The sequence below is a fragment of the Protopterus annectens genome, chromosome 12.part0 (genome assembly GCF_019279795.1).
Source record: "Protopterus annectens isolate FY-2018-M chromosome 12.part0, PAN1.0, whole genome shotgun sequence".
NCBI classification, from domain to species: Eukaryota; Metazoa; Chordata; order Ceratodontiformes; family Protopteridae; genus Protopterus; species Protopterus annectens.
Window position 1 is genome coordinate 474,645,122 of NC_056746.1, and position 21,513 is coordinate 474,666,634.

Sequence of the window (21,513 nt, forward strand, 5' to 3'; positions counted from 1 at the left end):
TAAAAGAACACAGCTCGAAAACAGTTACCTGAACAAAAACATAGAGCTTGGTATGGTGCCGAAAGGTTTACATGTATGGAGATACCCGAATGGGTGTGATGGTAATGACAACATGATTAAAGAGCTGCATGAACTGTTTAATAAAACTGGTTTGAACATAATGGAGATTATGATTAAATACAATAAGGTTAAAATTGAAGCCTTGCTAGATGAACTTGAGTCCATCAACGAGAACATTAGGAAGGATCTTTTATTTGACCAATATTACACAAATTACATTAATATTGTGCATGATGTAGAACACAGTTGTGATGTTATCTACAATAAGAAACTAAAGAAAATACAAAGGGATACTAAGATATATCAAATTGGGAGCATATATCCGAAGTCCAAGAAATTGCCTAGTCGGCGTGGTAACACCAATAGGGATGTACGTTTACACAACAACGTGGAAACGGATGACGTCATTTCACCCGCGGAGCACGAAAGCTATAATAATTTCAACTATGGTAGCAGGAGCCCTTTAGAGGAGGGTGTGAGGCGTTCGGAGAGGATCCGGAACAGAGACCATCTATACGAGGGAGACGAAATTGCTCGGATGGGGGCACGCCCAAAGGGATTTCATGGCACCAGCAGTGTTCAGAGAGGCAGGTGGAGACCGCGAAAGTAGGCAGCGGTTCTTCACGGGACTGTTTAGTAAGTGATGATTTAACTTTTTCAACCGATAAGTGTCCAAAATTAACTGAGATTATAGAATGTACGTTTGGCCGGATTAAAAGTGGAACAGATACTTTATCTGATGTATTATTGTGTAGTACATCATTGCATTTCAGTTTTAAAAACTTGACGCACATTGACAATTTTTCTGTCTCAAATTCCTTCATTAATAATGAAATGAGTATACCTGAGGTGACATTTGAGCAATTGGAAAATTGTATTGGGGAAGATTGTGTTTGCGATGGTGAGCACCATTTTAGCCCGGATGTTTCTGCTAACACTGGATATAATTGTGAAGAAAATGTTTATGCTTCAACATATACAAGTGAAGTGTTGAACGATAATGCATTGCTTAATTTAAATATATATAATATTTTAGAGGAAGATGTTGGTATGGCACCAAATACTTGTACCGGACTTCTATGACGATGCATTCACCACCTTGTTGTTTTATAGATGGGGATGATGTTGTAGATGGAACAACCGGTAGTGGGGTGATAATTAAAACATTAGGACACAACTTTAACAAACAGGAAAGTAGTGGTGTGCCATTTGCAGTTTTTGACATACATACCGATGAGGAAATGAATGTGGATGGTATGCAACACACCAGTGGTAGCAACAGTTTTGGTTATGGTGTCTTAAATTGTGATACGGCAGGTTCTTTTAGTCATGTGGTTTTGAGCAGCCCCACTGTAACAGTAAACAGTATGGGGGATTTTAAATTATATAATTATTCTAGTGTTATTTTAGGTGCTGAATATGTTAATTTCTTTTCGAAGGGATTTAATTTTGTTCCTTGTAGGAGGGGAAACCTTGTTGATTCACTTATTGATTTGAAATTATTCACGAGAAAAGTGAATCTTAAGGTTTTGTTTGAGCACACTGATAACTGTAATGATATGGGTAATAATCAGAAGTTGGCTAAACCTAGCGTGTTTAACCCGCCTTTGAATTTTATGGTGGCCATGTTTGAAAAATTGTGTGAATTTGATATAAGGCAGTATTTTAAAAGGCAAAAGCAAAAAACATACAGTAATATGACAGAGGATGAGTATTTATTAATGGAAAATTTGAGTCAAATGGGGAATATTTGAATTATGAAGCCCGATAAGGGTAATGGTGTGGTGATCGTAGATAATTGTGACTACATTAGTCTTATGATGTCAATGCTTTTGGAAGATACTTACACTGAAGTAAGTTTAAATGAGATTAATATAGCATACAGAAATATTGATCTCTGTTTGGAGGATATGTTATATCAGTGGGAGGTATCTGAAATTGAGTACAATTATATGGTAAATGCTTATCCTGTGGTTAGTGGTATTTTCGGTATACCTAAAATACACAAAGGATTGAATAATGTCCAGTTCAGACCTATTGTTGATGGTAAAAGAAGCAAAGCATGTTTCATAAGTCAATTTTTGGATCACCACTTAAAAACGGGTATAAGTAGTTTTCCCCATATTACTAAGGACTCTTGGAATTTTTTGGAAAGATTGAAGGCATTTAAGTTTAAAGATGATTATTGTTTCCTAACCATAGATGTATGTAATTTATTTACTGTCATACCGCACGAGACAGATTTAATGTGGTTGGAGGAACAATTGTTGGAAACTGGTTTGTATGAGCAGGATAGAATTAATGTTCTTGTCAAACTAATGGAAGTTGTTTTGAAAAATAATTATTTATTTTTTGAAGGACATTACTTTAAACAACAAACTGGGGTGGCAATGGGGGCTGCTTGTGCCCCTATTTATGCCAATTACATTATGGCATATTGGGAGGAACATTATATTTTTACCAGTGAGTTTTATAAGCACATTAAAATGTATTCATGCTTTTTGGATGATATTTTCATCATTTGGGAAGGTGATGTGAATATATTAGAAGCCTTTATTAAACACATCAACAGTACAGTATGGTTTTTGAGATTCACACATGAGATAAACTTTGAGACCACCACTTATTTGGATGTTAGGTTAACTTATGATAGGGTAAGTGGTTTAATCAAATCCAATATATACAGAAAACCAACCTTTTCGAATTCCTATCTTCATTACAACAGTTGGCACCCTAGCCATCAGAAAAAGGCCATTGTGAAAGGCCAAATGGTTAGGGCTGCCAGGATGGTTAGTGACGATAGGGAATTCGTGGATGAGTTGAATTTTATGATTTCACTATTTCTGAATAAAGGGTATCCTGAAAAATGATGTTTGGATTTGTTTCAGGAAATAACACATAAAAGGGAAATAGGTGTGTTCCAAGCTATCTTAAAATTTGATAACAATTCGAATAATCCCATAGGTAATGTTTTGGTAAGGTCAACCTTTCTGGCAAAGTCGTCCTTATTGTTTATTTCAACATACAATGGTGATTCTGATGAGATTAGGAAAATAGTCAACAGGAATTGGGGTATTTTGAAGTTGGATAAGGATTTGGCCCCACAATGTAACAGTAAATTGAGTTATGTATACAAGAAAGATTCATCATTTAAAGACATTTTTGAAATGAATGTATGGGGAAGGGGGTTTACATGTAATAGATCAATAGGCAATTTTAAATGTGGAAGGTGTTCCACGTGTCCCTGTATATTTTCTACTGGTAACAGCCTCGTGATAAATCATTGTTATATTTCTATTTTGGGTCATTTTGATTGTTACACCAAAAATGTGGTTTATCTAGCTTTATGTCAAGAATGTAACGCCTTTTATGCAGACAAAACAAGTAGGCATTTTAGGGAAAGGATAAGGGAGCACTTGTTGGATGTTAGACATCTTAAAACCACCAATGCTCTTGCCAGGCATTTGGTTGACCATTCTGATCATATTTTAAATTCTGTATATTGAAACAGATAAAGGTGGATCAACAAGGTAGGATTACGGATACACATTTGGACATTTGTGAATTAAAATGACAGCTTAGATTAAATGCACACAATCATCCTGGATTAAATAAGTATAGTACTGTCAAGCCTATACTCAAGTTAAGGAACATTACAGGTATCAAATAATAGTATTTACACATAGATTTAAATTTTATGTGAAGTTAAGCACTTTTAATAACATTTATGTTTTAATATTTAAGATATACATATATATACTTCTATATACACACATAATTTTATTTAAATTATATTATATATATACTTTTTTACTTAAAATTATAAAACTATTTAATTTATAGATGTGTTTTTCATTTAAACAATGCAATTCATTTTTTTATTTTTTTATTTTCATTGTATAATGTTAATAATCATATATATTGTAAGGTAGTTTAATGTTTGATAGTATTGGTTATATTTTAAGTGTTTTAATTGAATCTTAATTGAATTGTTAATTAATTCATTGATTGATTGCACTGTCTATTTAAGTGGTTTGTAACAGTATCATGGCATTCTGAAGAAGTCTGAGCATTCGGACGAAACCTAGGTCAATGTTATGGTGCATTGTGCGTTGTGAATAAACCTCTGTCGGCTGGACCTCGTCTTCCTTGTTTTTTGGTTATATTGGTTGTGTACGCACTACTTTAAGCAGATGATTTGGCATTAGCAAACAGGTCACAGGGGATAGGTCAACAAAGCTGGTGTATGCAGATGATGTAGCATTACAGTCAGACTTTGAACAAGGATTTCAGCAAATGATAGTGGAAGAGAATGCAAAGCTGGAGGGACATGTGATGAAACTGAGTACAGTTAAGACAGCTGTAATAACAAATTAGGGAAATCAGAAGAAGATGAGAATCAAGATGGAAGGGTAAATGGTGGAACAGGTTAACAGCTTCAAGTATCTGGGAGGGGTGGTTGAAGAGAAGGGAAGTCTGAACAAGGAGGCCAACGCCAGAATGAGAAGTGCTGTAGCCAACTGACACAGAATGTCAGGGGTGTTGAGTGACAGAAGAATGCCAAAGAAACTAAAAAGTAAGATGTGCAAAACAGTTGTACAACCAGTGCTAGTATATGGTACAGAAACATGGGCAGTGAATGTAGAGCAGTCAAGGAAACTAGAGGTAATGAAGATGAAGGGTGTGAAATGGGAAGTAGGATGCACACTGTGGGGCAGACAAAGAACTGAGGACATCAGGGCATAGGCTAAAGTAGCTCCAACAGCAGGGAAGGCCAAAGAGAACATGTTACAGTGATTTGGGCACATGTGCAGGAATGCAGAAGACAATAATGTGAAGAAGATTTGGGAGAGATAGGAAGAAAGCAAGAGAAAATTAGGGTGTCCAGCAAAGAGATTGATGTATTATGGAAGAGACGACCTGTGACTGCCAGGTCTAACTGTTGAAGAAGGTGAGAAGATGGCATTGAATTGAGAGAGATGTTGACAGTTGATGTAATACCCTGACCGCAGACCGCATCTAGAAAATGGAAAAAAAGGGGCTGATGATGATGATGATGATGATGATGACTGATTGATGATAAAAGGGGATTGTTGGGAGTAAAATTATGACTTTATATAAGGTTATAAATCAGAGGGAATATTAGATGACACAAAGCAACAGCTATAACTTGTAAGAAGAATAGTTGTGTAAGTAAACATGCCCTAACACTAGATGTTTGAATGACTACTGCTACAGTAGCCTTAGCTGTATGGATTATATCCTGCTAAGGATATAACAGCCAGCCAGCTTTTAAAGCTTCAGGGCACCTTCCAGGCATCTAAACTCTCTGGCAGCTTGAGTGACTAAAAGGCAAGTCTTTGCACCAAGCCCTTCAGAGCTTTCCTGCCAACAGGGAGAAGGAGGCTGAGCCCAGAAAGGACAATGCTAAGAACAACAAAAAATAAATGTCCACTCCCTGACATAATGCTCCTAGCAAAGTCTGACCTTGACCTAGAGAAGGAATCAAGCTTACAGTGTTGTGTAAAAATATGTACAGAGGACCAAGTAGCAGCTTCTAGAATACTTTTAGAATCTAACCATTTCCAAAAAGCCATAGATGAAGCCGTGGCCCGGGTAGGGTAGGTCTTGACCCTGGCTGGAATCATTTTGTTAAACAGGTTCCTAAAGGAATTAAGACCCTATCATTCAGGTATTCAGTTGAAGCTGACTGATGTCAGGGTGTAATAAACACCCCTGTTCTTTTTAAGTAGATCCAGTCTGAAAGGAAGCTTGTGGTAACTGCCCCTAGTCTACAAAAGGGGTACATCCTGGTTCCCCATGCTTGTTGATGTTCCATGTAATCATTGCATTGCCTGTAACAACTTGAAGAGATCTCAATGACCAAAGATTATTCAGAGAGTTGAGTGCCTTGATCAGGGCAAACATCTCTTTGATATGTAGAGAAGTCTGTGGTGTCTGACTGCTTTGGAGCAGGGAGAAAGAAGGGGAGACCTGGATTTAAGGATATATTACTCAAATGTTTTTTCAAATACATTTGAATGAATTCCATAGTATTTATACATAACATCTTAAATAACTATGTACACTATTTACATTAGCCTGACACTATAACAGATCTTAATGTAAACAGTTACTTTATGAGTATGTCCAATCCATTATCAGAGTGTCTGATCAATTATTTTATAGTGTCAATCAACGCTAAGACTTTTCCCAAAGGGTTGTTGATAAATGGCTTTGGATAAATTCTTAGTTCTTTAATTTTAATTTCCAATAATGCTGTGGTCTTCAGTAGGCTGTAGAAGTCTTCCAAAGTTGGTATTGTGTTTGTAATCCATCTTTTTGTTATACACTTCCTTGAAATTGCAAGTATAGTCCATACTAGATACATATTTGACCAAGTCAAATGAGGACCTTCATTCACATTTGATAATACAAGAGCTTTAGTTAAACACAATGATTCATTAAATAAAGCTTGTAGAAAGTTATTAATACCATTTCAAAATGGCTTAATTTTAACCCAATCAAAGAAAATGTGGTTCCTATCTGCATTGTGTACTTGCTCACATCAACATATTCCTTTTATGGAAGAACTAATTTTACAGATTCTGTTGGGGGTTAAGAATGCTCTGTCCAAGCATTTCCAATTAAAAACTTCCCAGGATTATGTAAAGGATGTATATTTTATTGAGAGTAAGATATTTGTTTTAATTTCTTCAGTTAACTGTATTGAGTCTCCTTTTGTTATATATTCCCAATATGAGGTTTTGGGTGTTGTTTTACAGTTTATCAATATTTTGTAAAATTATGAAATACTGTTTCCCATGTCAAAGTCATTATATATGATTTCATTTATGTATTTCGTAAATTTAGGTATTTCTTTAAATGAAGAATTATTAATTATTCTACTTAAATCTTGCGAATATGACAGAAAACTCTGTAAAGTTAGCCAGTCCTGTTGTGGAATTTTGTATGGTTTTATTACTTGCATATCTAAAACTTTTAGTTCTTTGATATATTGGAGCCAACAAACAAATCCTTTCTGTTCCCAGGAATTAATAATTGCTCAATATATTTTATGTGGAAAGTTTTTAGATTTAAATGGCAACATTCTATTTTGTATAATCAGCAAAGGTTAAAATGAATGATTATTGTCACTATAATACTATTTGTTCAGAATGTGATTGTTACATTCTGTGACAGTCCTAGTTTAAGCTTCTATTGTTTCCCTTGAACATCTTTGTCAGTTTGATGTCATGTACAAAACATTAGTTACATTGGTAACAGCTTAAGTATTATATATGGTCAAGATGGGTTACAAGACCACAATTCAAGTTAAAACAATTATATGACTAGCTATCAACATTTACTTATATGAGAAAATCATCATGCTTCCCCTTGATGTTCAATATAAGATTATGAATCAGAGGGAATATTAGACGACACAAAGCAACAGCTATAACTTGTAAGAAGAATAGTTGTGTAAGTAAACATGCCCTAACACTAGATGTTTGAATGACTACTGCTACAGTAGCCTTAGCTGTATGGATTATATCCTGCTAAGGATATAACAGCCAGCCAGCTTTTAAAGCTTCAGGGCACCTTCCAGGCACCTAAACTCTCTGGCAGCTTGAGCTGACTAAAAGGCAAGTCTTTGCACCAAGCCCTTCAGAGCTTTCCTGCCAACAGGGAGAAGGAGGCTGAGCCCTGAAAGGACAATGCCAAGAACAACAAAAAATAAATGTCCACTCCCTGACATAATGCTCCTATCAAAGTCTGACCTTGACCTAGAGAAGGAATCAAGCTTACAGTGCTGTGTAAAAATATGTACAGAGGGCCAAGTAGCAGCTTCTAGAATACTTTTAGAATCTAACCATTTCCAAAAAGCCATAGATGAAGCCATGGCTCTGGTAGGGTAGGTCTTGACCCTGGGTGGAATAATTTTGTTATGGTGATTATAGTAAAAGGTGACAGCTTTAGACAACCATTTGGACATAGTCTGTTTTGATAGAAGTTGTCCCTTCTTCCTACCTTTACTTTCTCTATCATTTTTAAGTCCTGGAAAAAAAACGGAGATAGTTTGGCTTGAAGTAAATTTGGATACTACTTCAGTCATAAAAGAAGCATTAATTCTCAAAGAAACCCTATCTCTGTGGAAAATGAGATAGGTTTACTCACCATAACATCTTGCAATTCAGATACTTTTTTTACAGGGGTCAAAGCAATCAGTAAAACTGTTTTCCATTTTAATATCCTCAAGTCAGCCAGAGTAGCTAGTTCAAATGGTGCAAGTGAGCATCTTTAACACAAAATTAAGATTCCAAGGAGAGACCAGCAGTCATTTTTAAGGACTTTTGTGCAAACTCCCTTTCAAAAATATTTTGATATGAGACTGCATTGAAAGAGGAGTAGCTATTTGCAGACATGGAAATGTCTGATAAGTGAAGCTTGAAAATGAGTAAGTAAGGCTGCATGATAGTAACTTACACAAATATTGAAAAACTAGGGAACAACTAACCCTGAATGGATGCTGGTTGTTTTTGGCACTGACTAAAAACCCTTTACATTTGCAGAAAATATATGATTTTTCTAGTAGCAGGCTTTCTTGCCTCCATTAGTACTTGCTACACATCCTCAGTAAACAGATTCCTAAAGGAATTAAGACCCTATCATTCAGGTATTCAATTGAAGCTGATTGATGTCAGGGTGTACTAAACACCCCTGTTCTTTTTAAGTAGATCCAGTCTGTAAGGAAGCTTGTGGTAATTGCCCCTAGTCTACAAAAGGGGTACATCCTGGTTCCCCATGCTTGTTGATGTTCCATGTAATCGTTGCATTGCCTGTAACAACTTGAAGAGATCTCAATGACCAAAGATTATTCAGAGAGTTGAGTGCCTTGATCAGGGCAAACATCTCTTTGATATTTATTTGCTTGCTTCTGTCCTTGTTGGGCCACATACACTACACTTTTATCCCTCCTGAAATTGCTCCCCAGGCAAAGTGTGAAAAGTCTGTGGTGTCTGACTGCTTTGGAATAGGGAGAAAGAAGGGAAGACCTGGATTTAAGGATATATTACCCAAATGTTTTTTTCAAATACATTTGAATGAATTCCATAGTATTTATACATACCATCTTAAATAACTATGTACACTATTTACATTAGCCTGACACTATAACAGATCTTAATGTAAACAGTTACTTTATGAATATGTCCAATCCATTATCAGAGTGTCTGATCAATTATTGTGTAGTGTCAATCAATGCTAAGACTTTTCCCCAAGGGTTGTTGATAAATGACTTTGGATAAATTCTTAGTTCTTTAATTTTAATTTCCAATAATGCTGTGGTCTTCAGTAGGCTGTAGAAGTCTTCTAAAGTTGGTATTGTGTTTGTATTCCATCTTCTTGTTATACACTTCCTTGAAATTGCAAGTATAGTCCATACTAGATACATATTTGACCTATTCAAATAAGGACCTTCATTCACATTTAATAATACAAAAGTTTTATTTAAAGAAAATGATTCATTAAATAAAGCTTGTAGAAAGTTATTAATACCATTTCAAAATGGCTTAATTTTAACACAATTAAAGAAAATGTGGTTCCAATCTGCACTGTTTACTTGTTCACATCAATGTATTCCTTTTATGGAAGAACTAATTTTACTGATTCTGTTGGGGGTTAAGAATGGTCTGTCCAAGCATTTCCAATTAAAAACTTCCTAGGATTATGTATAGGATGTATATTTTATCGATAGTAAGATATTTGTTTTAATATCTTCAGTTAACTGTATTGAGTCTCCTTTTGTTATATATTCCCAATATGAGGTTTTGGGTATTGTTTTATAGTTTATCAATATTTTGTAAAATTTTGAAATAATGTTTCCTATGTCAAAGTCATTATATATGATTTCATTTATGTATTTCGTAAATTTAGGTATTTCTTTAAATGTAGAATTATTAATTATTCTACTTAAATCTTGCGAATATCACAGAAAACTCTGTAAAGTTAGCCAGTCCTGTTGTGGAATTTTGTATGGTTTTATTACTTGCATATCTAAAACTTTTAGTTCTTTGATACATAGAGCCAACAAACAAATCCTTTCTGTTCCCTGGAATTAGTAATTGCTCTATATATTTTATGTGGAAAGTTCTTTGTGACTATAAATGGTGTTAAAAGATCAAACTGGATTTTTAAATCTATATTTGCATTAATAATTTTCCTAAATTAGTCAGTGTAATAATTAATCATATGAGTTTTAGTGGGCTTAGTTATGTTATATCGCATACTAATACATAATATGTGCCATGGCAAATTGTTTTTAGCTATTTGAATTTTTTTTTGTAAATCATATTCATTTATTGATATTACAGATCGTAATTCTTTCTAATTTGCAGAGTAATTTTAGATATTGATGCTTTTATATATGTTTCTATATCAGGAAAGTTTAATCCTCCCTGTTCCCATGGTCTGTTTGATGTATTAAGGCTATTCTGTTTCTTTTGGGAAACCATACAAATTTTATTAGGCATGAGTTTATTTCTTTAAGTATATTCCTTTCTGGTAACAGTTGTATTGCCAAAGCTATATATACGACCTTGGGTAGTAAAACCATTTTTATTAACTGTAGTCTATCTTCAAATGTTTATTATTTTGTCCCACTTTTCCACAGAGATTTTAATTGTATTGCTGATATTATTGTAGTTTTTTGAGACTAATTCATTATTATTCTTGTATAACTCAATTCTTAGATATTTTAAGGTAGATTCTTGTTTCCCTATGATGTGATCCCCCTTAGTCTGCAGTTTTTTTTTAATAAAAATTTTGATTTTGATTTATTGAAATGAAGTCCTGAAGTCATGTAAAATTTGACAATTAATATATCTAATTCTTCTAATGTCTCTTTTGTATTAGATAATGTTATTAATATGTCATCAGCAAATAGCATTACTTTGGAATTGTATTGTTCATAAATATCTATTCCTTTGATGTTTATATTGTTACGAACTGAATCTGCCAATATTTCAATAGCCAGAGCAAATAGAATTGGTAACATGGGACATCCTTGTCTAGTGCCTTTTGTTATATGTATATATTCAGAGGTAAAATGACCTAACTTGACATACACTAAATTATTTGTATATATATATATATATATATATATATATATATATATATATATATATATATATATATATATATATATATATATTCTTTAGGAGATGGGCAAAGGATGCAGAAAATTCAAATATCATTAGGATATTGAATAAATAGTCCCAATTTAGGGAATCAAAGGCTTTCTCTATATCTAAGCCAATTATGAGTGGTTCTTTATTTTCTTTGCTAACATAATCTATAAGAGAAATTATCATTTTAATATTGTCATGTGTGTATCTGTGATATATAAATCCAGTTTGATCATTATTTATAGTTTTGGATAGTGGTATTCTGTTAGTTAATATTGTCATAAATATCTTATAGTCATTATTTAGTAATGATATAGGTCTATATGAGGTACAGAGTCTTGGGGATTTGTTGTACTTTAGGATTAGTGTGAATAAGAAATATCTTCAAGAGGGTGGTATTAAAGCTTGTGACTGAATTTCTAATAGAGTTTTATGGAAGAAGGATAGTATATTTGAACGAAAACATTTATATATTTCCATAATTATGCCAGCTATACCTGGAGCTTTATTATTTTTGCCTTCTTTTATTGTGTTTGTAATTTCTTTGTAGGATACAAGTGCTTGCATATCTAGTTTTAATTTTTCTGGTATTTTTTTTATATTAGAACATTTTTCATCTAGATTTAATTGATTAATATGTATATTTTCTTTTTGGAAATGTTTCATATAGTGATTTCTATAGGCATCAAGAATGTCACCTATATCTGATACATTTTCCCTTTCTTTTCACGGAAGATACTTTTAATGTTATTAACCGTTGATTGTATTTTGATTCTTGTGGATAAATTATGTAGATATTTGGGAGAAGTGACCAAGGTATTCATTTTTTAGTTTTTCTAAAGCTAAACTAGTTGTATGTGTAAGAATGTCATTGTATTTATTGTTTATTACTTCTACTTTCTTTTTCATCTCCAAATGATTTTTATTTTTTTCAGCTTTTACTGGCAAAAGTTTGGATTGTAGATCTAATAATTCAGAATGCCATTCTCTGATTTTTTTTTTATACCAAGTTAGGACTTTAGCATATATGTAAGCTTTTAATGAGTCCCCTGTCATTATTTTGTTCATCTCTGTGGTGTAATTACTATCCAAGAAGAACTGTAATTCAGATAATAAAGATAATAACCAGGGTTTGAACTCTTTAATTTTAGTTATATATGCTGGAATTCTGGAGTTAAAGATGAATGATTTTTACCCATTTTGAAGTTTTAGTATCAATGAATTGTGGTCTGAAAAGGGGAAGGGAGTGATTGAGAAATTAATGATTTAGAGTATAAGTCTTGGGCAGCAAATATTTTAGCTATTCTAGTTTGGGTACCAAATCTGTGATCTTGATGAGGAAAGCAACAAAGATTTATCTACTTTAAATTTGAAAGTATCTTCAAGATGAAATGATTCTACCCACTTGTTTAAAGCTTTTGATACAGCAGATGTATGCAACAGTTATTTATTTGTAGTTTCAGAAATATCAAATATACAGTTAAAAATCTCCTCCTAATATTATGTTGCCTTTATAATTATTGGAAATGAAATCCAAGTGTTTTTAACAGTTCCAGTACCAATGCCTGGGAAGCAGTATATATTGGCTAGGGTCCATATTATGTTATTATATTTATCTATTATAAATGCCACAAGGCCTTCTTTATCTTCATACTTATAAATGATTTCTGGGTTAATCACATTTGTTTTTCATAAAATTGTTACTCCTTTTGTCTTTGTCTTATAAGTGGATTGCGCCAATATCATATATTCCTTAGGATTCCGTTTGTAATTGTCATTTGTTTTGAAATGAATTTCTTGAAGGAAGATTATCTGTGCTTTGTTCAGTTTTAAATATTTCAGTAGTTTTTATCTCTTGCTATGATTGTTTAAGATATTGGTATTTAAAGATAATAAAGTTAAATCCATCGTAGGTTATTTAGACTACCTATTTTTTTGTTTTATTGTGACTATTAAACATTTTCCTCTGATAGCTATAAAGTATATGTTTGAGCTTTTAAAGGACATTATCAGTTTTATACTTTGAGTGTTTACCAATAAAGTAATGTTTTGGTCAGGTGTACTAAAAATGTTTTTGTGAAATAACAAATTTAAATTAATAAATGTTAACAAAACTAAGATCCGCACTGGCCATGGAATGAAAATCATTCTTAATCTGATGGATAAACCTAGGTCCATCAGATTATCACTCATACCTTGACAATCCAGAACATCTGAGCTCCATAAATTGAATTATCATATGGAGAATATTTGTAATAGGAATAAGCAATATTTATATTATTTGGAACAGATATAGTACTATTGTAGATAAGACTGAATTATAATACAATATAAATGTCTACCTATTGTATAAGCAATTAATGTTTACATGAAAGGTACATGACAAGCAATTTGATTATAGTAAAGTTGGATGTATCATATATAAAACCTCAGTAAAAGATTATACCACACAGTTATTTAACATATTTACCCGTATTGATGAACTCTTTCAAAACTTATTACTTAATATAAATAGATGGTAATAATATTTATATCTAATGTTTATAATACAGTGTTTTTACTGGATATATCAGATGTTATATGTCATTGTTTGCCAGCATTTAAGTAATCACTTTGTTTGTTACTAACTTACTTAAAGCATCAAGTTTGTTTTATGTGAACATTGATGAAAGTTAGTGCATTTAAATTATCAGTGCATCCCTCTTCCCCCATGTCCTACACATAAAGATTTTCATATCTGTCATTTCTTAGTATAAAATGAGTGAAATTATAGATTAAAAGCAACAAATGCAGTTACTGTGATTAATGATTACAAGTTCTCTTTCCATATTCATAAATTGCCATTTTATGGCATATACTGAAAGTTTTTAGATTTAAATGGCAACATTCTATTTTGTATAATCAGCAAAGGTTAAAATGAGTGATTATTGTCAATATAATACTATTTGTTCAGAATATGATTGTTACATTCTGTGACATTTCAAGTTCAGGCTTGTCTTGTTTCTCTTGAACAACGTTGTCAGTTTGATGTCATGTATAAAACATTAGTTACCTTGGTAACCACTTAAGTATTATATATGGTCAAGATGGGTTACAAAACTACAATTCAAGTTAAAGCAATTACATGACCTATTATGCATATTTACTTATATAAGAAAATCATCATGCTTCCCCTTGATGTTCAATGTAGTGTATGTCATTTATGACAAGTTAAGACAGTAGTGTTATTATACACAAGCCCATGTTATTAAATCCTGTCTTTAATATCTAAATTCAGCAGACTGCTTCATCGTATATGAGAATTGTATACTTTATGTCTAGATTTATGAAAATCATACATTACATAACTATTGTGTGTGTGTGTGTTTTTTTTTGGCTGTTGCTTAGTTATTTGAGAGACCACAGGTTGTAATGGCTGTAATGCTTATTCTTATTATTAGCTCCTTCCGAGAATGTTTATATTGTCCATAGACTTTAAATTATGAGACCCTTCTACTTTCTTATTTGTTATAAGCATATTTCCATCCTTACATGCACACATATCAGTACTTCAAGCACAGGCAACAATACCCATCCAGTTTTTCCAGAATACCATTCACTAGTTCATTTGGTGTGTTTCCAGGTTGTTCTTAAAATATCCAAACCAATATTTGTCCTGTTCCATTTTACCAGCCTGTTTCATGCAGTGGCCACTCTGCCAGTGAACCACTCAACACAACTTCCAATCCCACATATATTTCCAGGAAGGAAATCTGATGACTCCCTAGCACTTCCCGGCAACCCCAAACACCCCTAGAATCAGCTATCCCCATATGCCAAACACGTCCGAGGAAGGTCACCTCCCAGACCACAGCAAAGGATACTACACAAGACCAAGTGCTCTTAGTCTTTCACAATAACTCAGACTTCCACTCTTATGTAAGTCCTTAATGTGTTTGGACCAAAATACATTTTAAATATAAAACTGCACTTATTATTTTTTTCTTTTCTTTTTTTTTTATCAAGAATCAACTTAATGAGCTAAATGAAGTGTTGGGGGACCATCAATATGTGTACATATGGTTTAAAACAGCCCTTTTATTATATATTTTTTGAAAAAACAAAAACTTCATTGCCAAGAATCATCTTAGAGGCTCCTCAGAGCCGTTAAACATTATCGTCACTCTGTATCCATTAAATAGCGACCTTGGAGCGTCTGTTTCTCTTAGTGTGTCTGTGTACTGCATACCAGAGGCTCACGATGCACCTGAATCAAAGATCACTTCACTGCAACTTCAAGCCTAAATTTCCTCCCTTTCAGCGTGGCAGTAGCCAGGAAAAGAACGGAGAGCAAACAAATCAAAAAATATATAAACAAACTATTCTCTCCCAAAATATCCCATATCACAATTTTATCCACCCCCTTCCCCTGGATCCTGGCTAAAACACCAAATGTCTCTTCCTAATACACAAGCATCAGTAAACCTCGATCACAAGCTGCAACACACAGCTTCCCGAAGACTAAAATGGCAACATACAACAGCTGCCAGACACAGCTGCATCCACGCACAGCATGTCAGGCTTAATCAAACAGCACTTGAAGCTAGGATACCTGCCATAATTGATATTAACTATGTTTAGACAGAATAATAATGACATTTGTACTAACTGCCAGACACGGCTGCATCCACGCACACCTTATCAGGATTGATCAAACAGCACTCATAGCTATGATACCTGCCATAACTGATTTTAAGTATATTTAGACAGAATAATGATGGCATTTGTACTAAGATCTTGCTACTATTACTTAACCAGGATATACATGACATTTCTAAATCATACTTTAACTGAAGAAGGCATTAGTCTCCATGACAGGATTTTTTTTTTCAAAACACTCTATTACTGCTATTATATATGATATTAATTTGTTACATTTAAGTCTGAACTCTGGTGAATGGTACCTCATTGAATTGGTTAATTAATTACTTAAATTGTTATAAGTAAAATCAATGAAAAATGAACAAGATAAGTATTCACTGAGTTCAAGTAGGGGAACAGAAATTTCTGTTTTTTATTATATGTTGCTTTGTTTGGCTTATATATAATGTAAATAGTAACCCATCTTGACCTACCTTTGTTTGTGAAGAATTATTGGACTCTTTGAACATTCTGAATAAATCATTATTTTTTCTCAGTTGTTTAAGAAACCATCCTTTTTTTTAAATAAAAACAGATGACAGGTGATGTACCATACCAGTTGATACTTTGAGAGATGTAGTTGTAAGAGTTGTTTTTTTGGGATAGCTATCTTGGAGTCAGATTTTGTTTCTTCTTTCTAGCATAAATCCAAGGATTTGTTTCTTTTATTGTTTTAAGAGTAGGGGCCTTCCATTCCATTTCTTCTGGGATAGACACTATGTTGCTGTTTTTGATGAATATAGTATCTTCTTCTAACTCATTAAAGGTTCTCATCTCATTGGCAAAAAGTATTTTTATCTTGGCTGGAAAGGCCAGCTGTGCTTTAATGTTGTTTTGTTTTAACAGTTTTATTATTGGCATACTTTGTTCTAGTATTCTGGAAGAATAATCATTGTCAAACCTTATCAGGCTTTCATTACATTTTAAGGGTGGTTTTCTCCAAGCAGATTTTAATATTAGTTCCTTGTCCAGAAATGAAAGAAATTTTATAACTATGGATCTAAGTGAAGTATTTGTTGAGTTAGAAGTAGGTTTCCTCAGTGCTATATGCACCCTTTCAATTCCAAATGAAAGTCCCTCTTTCAAGTATAAAAATTCAGGAATCCAGGTTAAGAATGAAATAATGTCTTCTCCTTCAGTGTTTTCAGGCAGACCACAGATCCTTATGTTGTTTCTCCTTTCCCTGTTTTCAAAATCATCTATTTTATTAAGCACAAGTAAATAACTTTTTGGTGTGTGCGACCACGCATATTTTATTAAGCAACCATGTTTTCTGTTTAAGCAGAAATTTTTTTTTGGAGTTCTTCCTCTTTGAGTCTCCCTTGAATGTCATTTAGAGAAGTCTCAATGTTTGCTATTTTTGTATGGTACTGCTGCAATAGTTCCTTAAGAGTATCAGTCTGTTTTTGAGAATTTAATTTGAGGTTTTCTACATCATTTTTAAAGCTATCCATCTTCAAAGATAGTTCCCGTAAGGTAGATGTCATCAATTGCAGTTATTTTTTCAAAGCAGCATCTGGATGTGAATTCCTTGAGTTGTTCATATTCAGTGACTCAATATATCTCCAGGATCTAGCTCCCCCCTGATTTAAGGATATCTGTTTGCCTTTAAAAAGATTTCTCTTCTGACAAACCCCAGGGATATCATGAGAATTAGAGAAGCCATGAGACCCAAAATCATGAGGTATTCCCACACAATGACAAACATTTGCGTGGAAACATATACAACCCCCATGGAAGGAAAGCTCTTTGAACTGAGGTTGACATCCAAGGAACACAATCCTGTGTGAAGGAGTTAAGAAAGACATTTGAATATTCTGTTGGAATCCTAGGTTGTGTAAGAGATCTCTCACCCAACAGAGAGACCCCTGACACTTAAAAAAGACTCTGCAAAGATAAGCAAGTTGTCTAAGTATGGAAAAATGTGGATACTCTGCAGTCTGTAATGAGCTATAACTGCAAGCTAGACACTCTGTGATCCCTCTTCATGCAGTGGAGGTCCAGAGGTTAAGGCTGAAAACCAATAATGTGATCCAGACACACATAACCTTAAGAAACATCTGAAGTTTGGAAGAATACGGATGTCATGATAAGCATATTTTAAGTCTAGTGATACCAGGAAATTTGGAAGAGGAAAAAGAGGTAACAGGTTGTAAAGTGACATCATTTTGAATATGAGCACTATCACAAACAGGTGTAGGAAAGAAAGATTTAGAACTTTTCTTCAAGCATTTTCTTTCTTTGGCACTAAGAACATCGTTGAATAAAAACCCTTCCCCATCTGGGAAGGAGGAACTGTGATGAAGAAACAGAGGAAATAAAAAAAAGTCTGATCTGGAGGATGAGAAATGAGCCCCTGGAAAGGAGGAATTTCCTCCCACTGCCATCTGTAACCTTGATGAATGAATTTTAGAACCCGTTTTCTGAATCTCTCTGTTGCGAAGGAGAAAAATAGTGATTTAGACTTTCTAGGAAAAAAATAACTGCCAGGGTGGAAGGGGGGGTCACATGGTCTCTTGATCAGTTATTCAGACTTGTTCAATTGTCCTTGGTTTTGGTAGGTTCAAGGCTCTTTGAACACCCCCTTGCCATTTCTTTTTAAACATCTTTTTACATGTATTTTGTTGTGACCATTTAATGTGCCTTTGGCCAAAATTGGATAAGGAGTTAGAGAATCCCTTAGCAGATTTGGAATAGTAGGGCAAAAAAAAAATCTTAGAGATTCACTGTATCAACTTACCCCTTTCATCACACATTTTGATCACCTCTGCAGCATAGGAACCAAATCTCTTTCCAACGGGGAATTTAAAAAACATTTTTAAATTCACTAGGTGGTTCTGAAAATGCAGCCATACAAACCTCCTCAAAAAAGTATCAGTGGTCATAGCACATTATCAACAGAATCGTACATACACTGTAAACAATGGGTAGTGATCTGTTCAAGAGAAGAAATGAAATTATTTAAAGCAGATTTTTCGGCACAAGAAGAAACTGCAGATAAACGTTTCTTCGTACTTACAAAATTACTCAAAACAAATTTTAACAGGAATCTGACAATTCAAAAGTCTGAAAATCAGAGTCACAGAAGTGCACACCTTTTCCCATACTTATCAATAATTTTCTCATGGTCATTAGAAAGAGTAGGATTAGAATTAACTGTTTCAGAGCTGTGAGAGCAACTAAAGCTATACCTGCTGAGTCAGATTTGGTTCTAGTGTATAAAACCTTAAAAGATTGAGGAAGTCTGTACATCCCATCTACCTTTTTAGGGGTAGCTGGCTGACTATCATGGAAATTGCAGGCAGTAGCAGACATATCCTTTAAACAGAACAGGAGGAATTGGTGCAAGTGTTGGAAAATCCTTCTTTAACAACTCAGTATTTTCTGAGGGACTGATAAACCTCAGTGTTCTCCCATTGAAAACATCAACACATTCTAGCAATAGTCTCAGAGAAATAGAAACTCCCCACAGGATAACCTTGAACATGTGCAGGAAAAGAGGTACCATCTTTCTTTTACCAGAAACCACTTTACAAGAAGGAGTAATAGCCGGAATTAAACACTGAGCCAGACCCAGACCCAGTAAACTACTCCTGTCTAAGGAAATTTTAGGAAGAGGAGACACATGTTTACTTTTCTATTTCTTTTTGATGGGAAAAATGGGATTAACCATGTCACTAATGACAGGAACAGTTTCTCCAGAAATAGGCACAGCAATCTGACACAGCAGGGAAGTCCTTCCTGTTCACCCTCCCAGGACTGACAAGAGCAGCTCTTCGTTGCCTACTGAGAGGACTCCAACAGCCACAGAGGACATGGCTAACCCCTGGTCCACACTTGCTGTAGGTGGTACACCAGAGGGATCAGGAGTAAAAGATTAGTGTCTGAAGTACAACAGATTGCCACAGCGGTGTCACCTGCCTGCCACTGAGACAGATTGCTAGCTTGCTGTGGTGGCAAAGGCTATTTTATAACTCTTTCTTTTTGTGTCTAGAAGAAGGACCAACCATGGTACCAGTAGTTTGTTCCATGGTCAAGCCAAATATAATGCCTCTTTCCTGAGGAAGACAAGCAGCAAATGCCAGTAACAACTACAGCTATTTAAAATTCCTTTTTTTCACATGAAATCCAAGATACCACATACATTTCACTTGCACTCTGCAGGGCTGAGGAAAATGAATATCTATCACCTCATTACACAAACACACAAATATATATGCCTTGTGTAAGGACATCTCATTACTTCACACACGCAAATATATATGCCTTGTGTAAGGACTAGAATACTTACATAATGCTATCTAGGCAGCTGTCACTGTTTTGCTGCTGTAGACCACAGCTGTCATTATAGAATTAAACCACCCCTTTTAAGCTTTGCATGTCTGTCTGTGGTAAGTGGACCATGTATACATGTAGGGAGTGAGAGATGGGACTGCACACATTGTCATACGCGAGTACTTCTCTTGTGTACTGCAGCTTCACCTAGACTAGTGCTGCAGGCTTGCTTAGAATTAAAGTATGGCTTTCTGGATGAAACTCATAATTTACTTTTTTGTATTTATTTTTAACCATTTTATGTAAATTATTCAGATTATTTATGCTGTCGATTTTGTAATGATCAATAATTCTGCAATTTGGTTTTGAATTTATGCCCAGTCCATCATTTTGTCTGCCAAAATAAAGCTAAAGACACCTGCCATTTTTTTCCTGAGTGAGAATTCATTTTGCAGTGTTTTTAATGTCTTCATATCTGGAAGTACTGCAACAGAAATAGCCTGAGCAAAGTATCCAGTTACAGTATGCATTTTGTTAATCATGGCATTGTAAAACAATGTTTCCTTTGTGACTAAAAATATTTAACCAAATGTACAGTGACTATAGTAACTTATTTATTTATCTATTATCTTTGCTGACCAGGAAAATCCAATTGGGTAGAGTCCAGTTTCACTGGGGACCCTGGAGGAAAATATCCATCTCAGTGCATTTATACTAACAAGTGAATTTCAGACAGTACTCAGAAAAATATAACAGCTATGTTAAAAAAAAAACATAATTACAGGATAGGTATATACTGTGATGTGTTTACATCAACATCTATAAGTGTATATGGTTCTGATAGCTCTAAAATCTTGTAAGAAGTAAATGGATTTATACTGCAGAAGGGAAAACATGAAGTTTAGTGTTCTTACATTTCAGTACAGAAAAGTTTTTTGAGTGCAAGATATGTAATAAGTGAGTTATAACATTATGTAGGAGGGTTGATATTAGTATTGTGTAGAACAGTGATAACAGCATATGACTGAAGGAGCAGGAGGGTATATGGTTATTTTTATTCAGGTTGTATGTTATACTTGCTGTATATGGAAGGGTTATAACTTAAATATATAGGGAATGTATGAAAGGGGGAGAGAGGTGGATAGGGGTGCACTTAGCGAAAGAGCAAGATGAGAAATTGTGTTTAAGAGGGATTTGATGAGGGATGTTTTGATTAAAGTGCAGGAAAGAAAGTTGTTAGTGTGTAAAAAGTTAACTGTAGGAGGACAATAGATACGAAGAAGGTTGCGCTTTCACTAGAGGTATCAGGCTG

General features: G+C 34.1%; 1 protein-coding gene across 2 annotated transcripts in view; it reads left to right on the forward strand.

Moving 5' to 3' along the window:
• CACNA1H (calcium voltage-gated channel subunit alpha1 H) overlaps window positions 1-21,513 on the forward strand; it is a 2,347,924-nt gene that overhangs the window by 1,696,797 nt on the left and 629,614 nt on the right. The window lies entirely within an intron of this gene.